Source organism: Dipodomys merriami, unplaced genomic scaffold (assembly GCF_024711535.1).
Source record: "Dipodomys merriami isolate MVZ:Mamm:240054 unplaced genomic scaffold, mDipMer1.0.p SCAF_1528, whole genome shotgun sequence".
Classification (NCBI taxonomy): domain Eukaryota; kingdom Metazoa; phylum Chordata; class Mammalia; order Rodentia; family Heteromyidae; genus Dipodomys; species Dipodomys merriami.
Genome location: NW_027202858.1, coordinates 57,436 through 65,211, shown reverse-complemented (window position 1 = coordinate 65,211; position 7,776 = coordinate 57,436). Strand labels below are relative to the sequence as shown.

Sequence of the window (7,776 nt, the reverse complement as noted above, 5' to 3'; positions counted from 1 at the left end):
CATTCTTCAAATGCAAGAAATGAAAAACAGTTATTAAAAAGTTGATTACAAAAACACAAGTGTAACAAGACCAGTAATTCATAGAATTAAAGGTTAGTTTGACATCAGTATATTAAATCTTCACCTGAGAAAGGCCTTTACATATCATAATCTTTACAAAACTTGAAATTAGTTAACATTGTCATTTTATCCCAAAGAAATAAAAAAATACAAGGACCTAGGAAAAAAGGAATCTTAAATTTTTCTATATGGAATGCAATCTGAAAGGACATATTAATGAACATATACATTATATAACAATGTAGAATTCAAATTATTATATGTAGGAGCGAATTAAATAGATTATGGACATTATACAAACATAGATATGCTTTTTTCAGAAAAGTGCCACGAACATCTATAGTGTCTATACTATTCTTTTCAAAAGATGTTAAAATTATTTCTGATTTAAAAAAATCACAAACTGTCTTGAAATCATTATAGATGTATACAAACAACTCTTGAATACATTTTGACATCAAAGTCAGACAATTCACTTGGAAGAATACCATGGAATCCATGAATTTTTAAAGTAAGATATTGCTGTTGCTTTGTATTGTGAAAAAAATTGTAGGGACACAAAGGATGGACTGGCATTTTTGAAATTCAATACACTTAACCATATCATTACAACTTAGGAGAACAATATGTACAGTCTTCCACAACTTCAAAGAGGTAGTAATACTTACTTATCCTTTGAAAAATATCAAATGCAGTTTCTTCCAAGTTGTTCTTCAGACCTGGTTTCATACAATGGTTCCACAGAAGGAGATACAGCATATCGTTGTTATTTCTATTCCCAGCAGCGAGATGCAAGGGGGTCAAGAGACTTTTAGTTTGGGGACTGGTATCTGCATCATGATGAATTAAGAAAGAAGCCACTCTGGTATTATTCCACATATAATCACTGTGCAGGTGTGTCTAGCCATTCAGAATTATTGCATGAATATCTGCCTTAAGCTACCAATTCATGGACAATGTCTAAGTGTACACTCAAGGCTTCCCGATGAAGAGGGTTATACTCATCCTCATCCCTAGTATTCATCTGGGTGGCCTTTTTGGAAAGTAGTCTCCATACCATAGTAAGCTGAATAATTTCAGGATCCAAAAGATGAAATTTCCTTGGGTCCTACTCCATTTTTTTCTTGCAATTGATACTATTCCTCACTTTTTCATCTTACTTCCTGTCTTCATCAGAATTGCCTAACCAGAGACTTTGAGTGCCAGGGGGAATGAGATGTCCAAGTTTTTCCCCAATAGTTCACATTGGTTGAACTGGTCAGACAAATCTGGTGAATTTTCTGCATATATTTATTCACCATGATTTATTTATTTTATCTTTTTCCATTTTTACTACTCGAAATTATTCTAACTGGAGAGTAGGGAATTTAGAGAGAGCAGAGGAAAGATTTTCCTCAATATTCAAAGGTACAGACTGAAAATGAGGACCAGTGGTGTCTTCACGTGCAGCTTATTCTAGGAATGAGAAAATAGGAAACAATGCCTTCTATGTAAATGATTTGGGAAATACAATGTTATAGTGTGAGAGAACTCACTATTCAACATATGGGCTTAAAGAGCTTTCTAATAGCTTTCTAATGTTAGTATTTAACATTCGAAAAAATGTATAATGCAATAGTAAAATAGAAGTCCTTTGTATGACTACCTAAATTCTTGTTTTTTTTAAAGATATTTGTTGTCATCTAAAAATACGCCTATCTATTGTCTTCAGGTGATTTTGATGATTGAAGATGCTTAATGAGAAGTCAAAATGTATTAGTAGTCCTTTGCTATCAATTAAATTTCACTTTTTCTTCTTGGAGGATATAATGATCAAAGCAAGCAATCAGCAAGCAATCGTTCAGAATCATGCTTCCAGTGCAAGTGAATCACCAGTAAGTAATCCTCGATACCATTATCCACAAAGATTTGTCACAGATACAATCACCCTGCCCTCTCTAGCTGCTTTCCTAGCCTGGACCTATTCCTTCATTGTACAGGAAAAGTGTGATTCAATTGATTTCAGTCATATCTGTTAGTAGAATTATCAAGTATTTAGATTCTTTTTTTTTTAAATGAGCTGTGGGGCATGAACTCTGGGCCAGGGCACTATCCTTGAGCTCTTCAAATCAAGGCAAGCACTCTACCACTTGAGCCACAAAACCACTTCTGGATGGTTCTGTTTATGTAGTGCTGATTTGGGAAATGGTAGAGCAGAAAGTGAAATGATGCAACCAAAAATATAAAAACAAAATAAATTAGGATAATTATGGAGCAATCATATTGTCTATGAGAACCATGAAAGAGAGAGAGGAAAATAGATCCAGATGTGCAATGACCTAGCTAGCCACAAAATCCATGCTTCTAATCAATTTACAGAGCAAACAATTTTTTTTATTTTTTAAAAGAGATAGAAATAGAATATATGTATTTACTTGAAATTAGTAAATACATTTTTAGTAGCCTACATAAAGAGTCAGAGCTTTGACCAAATTACAGACAAGAATCTTAAACCTTGGGCTAGGATGGTGGCTCAGTGGTAGAGTGCTTGCCTTGCAGCTTACTGCAGTGCGGAGAATACTTTCCAAAAAGGCCACTCATATGAATAATAGGGATGAGGATGAGTAAACCCCTTTTCATTGGGAAGCCCAGAGTGGACACCTAGACATTGTCCATGAGTTGGTAGCTCAAGGCAGATATTCATGCAATAACTCTGAATGGCTGGACACCCATTCACAGTGCTTATATGTGGAATATATTGCAACAGCACACACACACACACACACACACACACACACACACACACACACACACATCATCATCATCATCATCATCATCATCATCATCAAATTTCTTCGTAAGTATTTTTTGCGTATGGTCTTAAGAATAAATTTACATTATTAACTTGAATTTCTGACAGGACAATATCATCACTGTACATCTTGGTTGTATGCTCTCAGTTTTAAATTACTATTTAAGTATGTGCATTAGATAAGTATAGAGAAAAGTAGGAGCCACTCCGGTGGCTCAGGTCTTTAATCCTAGCTAATCAAAAAGATGAAAACTGATGATTGTGCTTTGAAACCAGACCAAGAAAAAAAAGTCCATTAGATTCTGATTTGAAAGTAACCACAAAAGCTTGAAATGGAGCTGTAGGATAAGCATTAAATTGCTAGCCTTGAGAAAACTAAAACAAAAAAAAACACATTCTGGAACAGAGTCAGGCCCTGAGTTCAAGCTCTAGTATAAGCACCAAACTAATGAATTAATTAATTAATTAAAAATAAATTAAGTGGTCGCATGTGGAGAGGCAGGTAAAATGTAACAATCGTGGACACTGGATTATGTATTATTTTGTAATAAGGCAAGTTATCATTTTTCCTAATCACTAATATTTTATTTGAACTTTTTTGTACAGTAAATCCTGAATTTGGCATGCATGTATATGTGTTTATAAATGTGCGCACATGTGTGTGTATATGCGTGAGCGTGTGCATTTGCAATGTTGCTTGCCAATGTGGACAGAGTGAGGCTGAAAAGAACTGTGTTGAAATATAGTTATTTATAAGTGTTCCATCCTGTTATTTCAGTGGAACCACCCTTCTGTACATTTTATTTGTCAAATAATAACATCATCATAATCAAAGCATTTACACCATTAAGTTAGATAAAAGAGATCACTTTCAGTTAAAAGAGATCACTTTCATTTTCTTAGTATATATTAGGCAATAAGATACACATATAATTAGGTAGTGAGCTATTGATGTAAGATGACTGTCAGTACAAAATATGTATTTGACCTCTTAAATTGGATATACTTTTAAGATATACTCATGGAGTGCTTTTGACCTACTCGACCAAACAAGTATTACTCGCTGGTTATTCCTGTGAAACTCAAGGTGGATAAACTCTTTCCAGATTTCTGTTGAAAATAATTTTCTTTGTAAGATCATATCTATTCACAGTAAGATAATAAACCCCGTATTTTTTAGGTTTGAATATCCCATCATATTGACTGAAAATCAGTATTGTGGATATGTTTGTTAGATATACATTGCAAAAACAAACAAAAAGCATGTGTCACCTCCAGATTGTGGATGCATTTGAAGTTGTTTTGTACATACAAATGTTTCTTCATTAATTGTTTTTTTGTGGGAGTAACTATCACAACTTTAACAAATAAGGCTTTTTGGGTATCTTTTCCAATATAAATAACATCCCAGAGCAAGTCTTGCAATTTCTGAAACCCCTTTGAATATTTCAATGTTATTTCAGTTCATTGACTATACAGCTAAAAACATTTCTGAAATAAACATTGTTAAAATCTGAAAATGTTAATGGATATATAGGCTTTTTATTCATCATTTTATGAAAAGCCAGTTTTTATGAAACTAAAAGATATAGAATAAAAGAATGGAAGTGAATTGGGTGAGCTAATTATTAGTATAACTTTTTCTATTAGCACAATCCTTTGAACGTACATGATGAAGTTAAATTATGTGCTTTTTGACACTATGTTTCAGTTATTTTTAGAATCTTTGTAGTTATAAGAGTTTATTTGTAGTATAAATAAATGTCTTTGAAAATGATTAGGATTAATCTTGTGTTTTGTGTCCTACTCCCCAAAAAAAAGAGTTATTTTCAAGTGTTAATAGTTTATAATTGAATCTTCAGTATCATAAGAAATTTTGAAAAATGGATTGTGCGGGGAAGATGTAGCGACCTCTTCTGCCAACCTGCCCTTTGCCTCCGCACTTCTCTGGGGCCAGCAGCAGCCCGATCAGGGGCCCGGGGCTGCAGGCTCAGACAACGGCCATGGGCTTGGCGTCCAAGCAGCAGTTGGGAGGTGGCTGCGCCAAGGCAGCGGAGAAGGCACCCGAGGAGGCGCAGGAGGATGCCGCTCAGGTGGCTGAGGAGCCTCAGCTGTTGCACAGGGCTGGCATCTGTAAGTAGTTCAATGTGCTCAGAGGGTTCGGCTTCCTATCCATGACAGCCTGCATAAGGGTAGCGCTCGACCCCCTGGTGGACGTCTTTGTGCACCAGAATAAGCTGCACATGGAGGGCTTCCAGAGCCTGAAGGAGGGAGAGGCTGTGGAGTTTACCTTTAAGAAGCCTGCCAAAGGCCTAGAATCCATCCAAGTCACTGGGCCCAGTGGGGTGTTCTGTATTGGGAGTAAGAGGTGGCCAAAGGGGAAGAACATGCAGAAGAGCAGATCCAAAGGAGACAGGTGCTACAACTGTGGTGGTCTAGACCATAATGGCAAGGAATGCAAGCTGCCACCACAGCCCAAGAAGTGCCACTTCTGCCAAAGCATCAACCACATGGTGGCCTCCTGTCCACTGAAGGCTCAGCAGGTCCCCAGTTCCCAGGGAAAGCCTGCCTACTTTAGGGAAGAAGAAGAGATCCACAGCCCTGCCCGGCTCCCTGAGGCCCAAAATTGAGCCCCCAGAGTCGGGGGGGACAACTCTAGCTAGCAGGAAGTTTCAAGGAGCAGGCATCAATCGGCAAAGTGGAGAAAGTTGGAATATGGATTGGGTTGGCGAGTAGCTGTCTCTTCCATACGTCTCAAGCCAGGATGTCCCAGCATCATCCCATCTTCTCTTTTGATGAGGGGAAGGGGTGATGCATAGTAATCCCATCATGATCTATCCCAATTCAAGTGAGGGGCTTTGGGGGAACCACTTGTGAAACCTGCGTACTTTATATGATAATCTTCACCTGAACTACATGCTTCCCCTCCCTCCCCTCCAGCCTCCAGCTTCTAAAAGTGACCCAGATTGGCAAGTTGTTCCTTTAAAGAAGGATGTGTCCAATTTCTCTTGCCAGAGTGTGAAACAATTAAGCACCAGACCAGCAGATCCAAGGGCTCAAATCCCCAAGGTGTAGTACCCCGGGTAGGAGGACCTGTCAGGAGCAAGGCAGGGTTGTTTTGTTTTGTTTTGTTTTTTTGTCTCTCCACCACCTCCTCCCCTCCACATCTTGTTTCCTCATCACCCTATCTTGAGCTGTAGTGCTGGGAGAGCTGGTCCAGGCATTGGGTTGTGATGACAGGCAACATGGGTGACTAGGGAATGGCTGCAAACCTGCTGCTCTGAGCTTCTCCCTGCTCCCGCCCCCATTTCTGGGCCAATGTGATTGTAATTTATTTGTTCCCTTGGATTACTGCACCTTGGGTCCCTGCTTTCTCCAGGATGCCAAACCTGCAATATCTGTGTGAATGACGTATCTTGTGCATTTTAACTTTTTTTTCTTATTATAAATATTCTGGTTTTGTATTTTTATATATTTTAATCTTAAGGCCCTCATTCCTGCACTGTGTTCTCAGGTACATGAGCAATCTCAGAGATAAATGGCCAACAGCTCCAGGTCGGCATAGCAGGAAGACTTTGTTGTTTTTATCACCATGGAGAGCAATCATTTGGAGTGCATAGCCTATTGAACGACTTCATTTTTGCCAATTAGAGCTGGCTTTTTTGCCATAGGGTCCTCTTGAAACCCCCTCAACACTTGGAAATGTTTCATGGGAGACTAGGTTTTTAATTAGGTTGCCCCATGACTTGTTCTCCTTCTGCTGGAAGAATGGAAATTAGTCTAAACAGGAAACGGTGGTTCAGACAAGGTAGAAGACGACCAAAGAGGATGCCACGGTTAGTAATGATTGTCTAATCCTATGGCTCTGCGACTTGTTTTCTTTCCATATACTATATCTATCCTTTACTAGGTTAGGTTGGGATTACTGTGCAAATAACTGTATATGTATTTTTTTTCCTCTAAGGAATGGGAATTGATATGTTTGGATTTTAAGACCACAAATTTGTGTCCACCTTCTACTAGCCATGCAGGGATGGATCTATAAAAAGCAAGGACCAAATCCTCAGTCTCGGCTTCCAGGGAAACCCATAAGTGTAAGCCTCTCTCTGGAGCCCGTGTCCTGCCCTGCTGCATAATTGTTCATAGTGTTGTGTTAGCTAAAGGAGAAAAAGGAGGTTTCGTTTACAAGCTGTGAGATCACCACAAACCTACCTCATGTGTTAAAATGGGACAAATGCAATAGAATGCATTGGATGATGTGTGTCTGATCCTAGTTTCTTGTCTTCCCACAAATGCTGCCCCCTCTAGTTAATTGTATTTGTCTAGGCTCTGTAGGACTTTACTGAGTTTCTGAGTTGGTCATTTGCTAGATGGCCTAGTTTGTGTAAATAATAATATGTGGGTCTTTTCTCCATGTTCCTTTTGGGGTTTTATTGTTTACAAACTTCTTTTAGAGTTGAGAAAAACAGCCAAAGCATCTTTGACAGAAGGTTCTGCACTAGACAAAAGGATCTGATGCTAAGTTGGGGGAACTTCTAAAGTGAGGATCTTGAACCAGTTTTTCTTTTGTTCCCTCACTTCCCCTATTTCCCATTTTGGACTAGATCTTCGTTGGTAAAAATAATAATAAGTCCCTATCCTCTACCCTTTTCTCCCTCAAAAGAAAACCTACATGTCCATACACAGATGACTCTTGGAATGTCTCTTCAACTTTTATGTGACTTATGCAAAATTCTGAAGATGCTAGTGCTCCAACCTCTCCACCCCCCCCCACACACACCTTGTTCCCAACCTGAGTCCATGTTTTTTTAAACGTAATTCTCATCAAATATGACATTTGTGACCAAACTTGCTTGTTCTGTAATACTAGAGAAAATCAATTGGGCTTTCCATGTAGAAAGTGGGGTCAGCAGACCAGGAAAGGT

The 7,776-nt window shown here is 38.4% G+C and overlaps 1 pseudogene; it reads left to right on the top strand.

Annotated features, from left to right (window-relative positions):
* The first annotated feature begins 4,854 nt into the window (after window positions 1-4,854).
* On the top strand, window positions 4,855-5,481 carry LOC138827256 (protein lin-28 homolog A pseudogene; annotated as a pseudogene).
* Window positions 5,482-7,776: the final 2,295 nt, after the last annotated feature.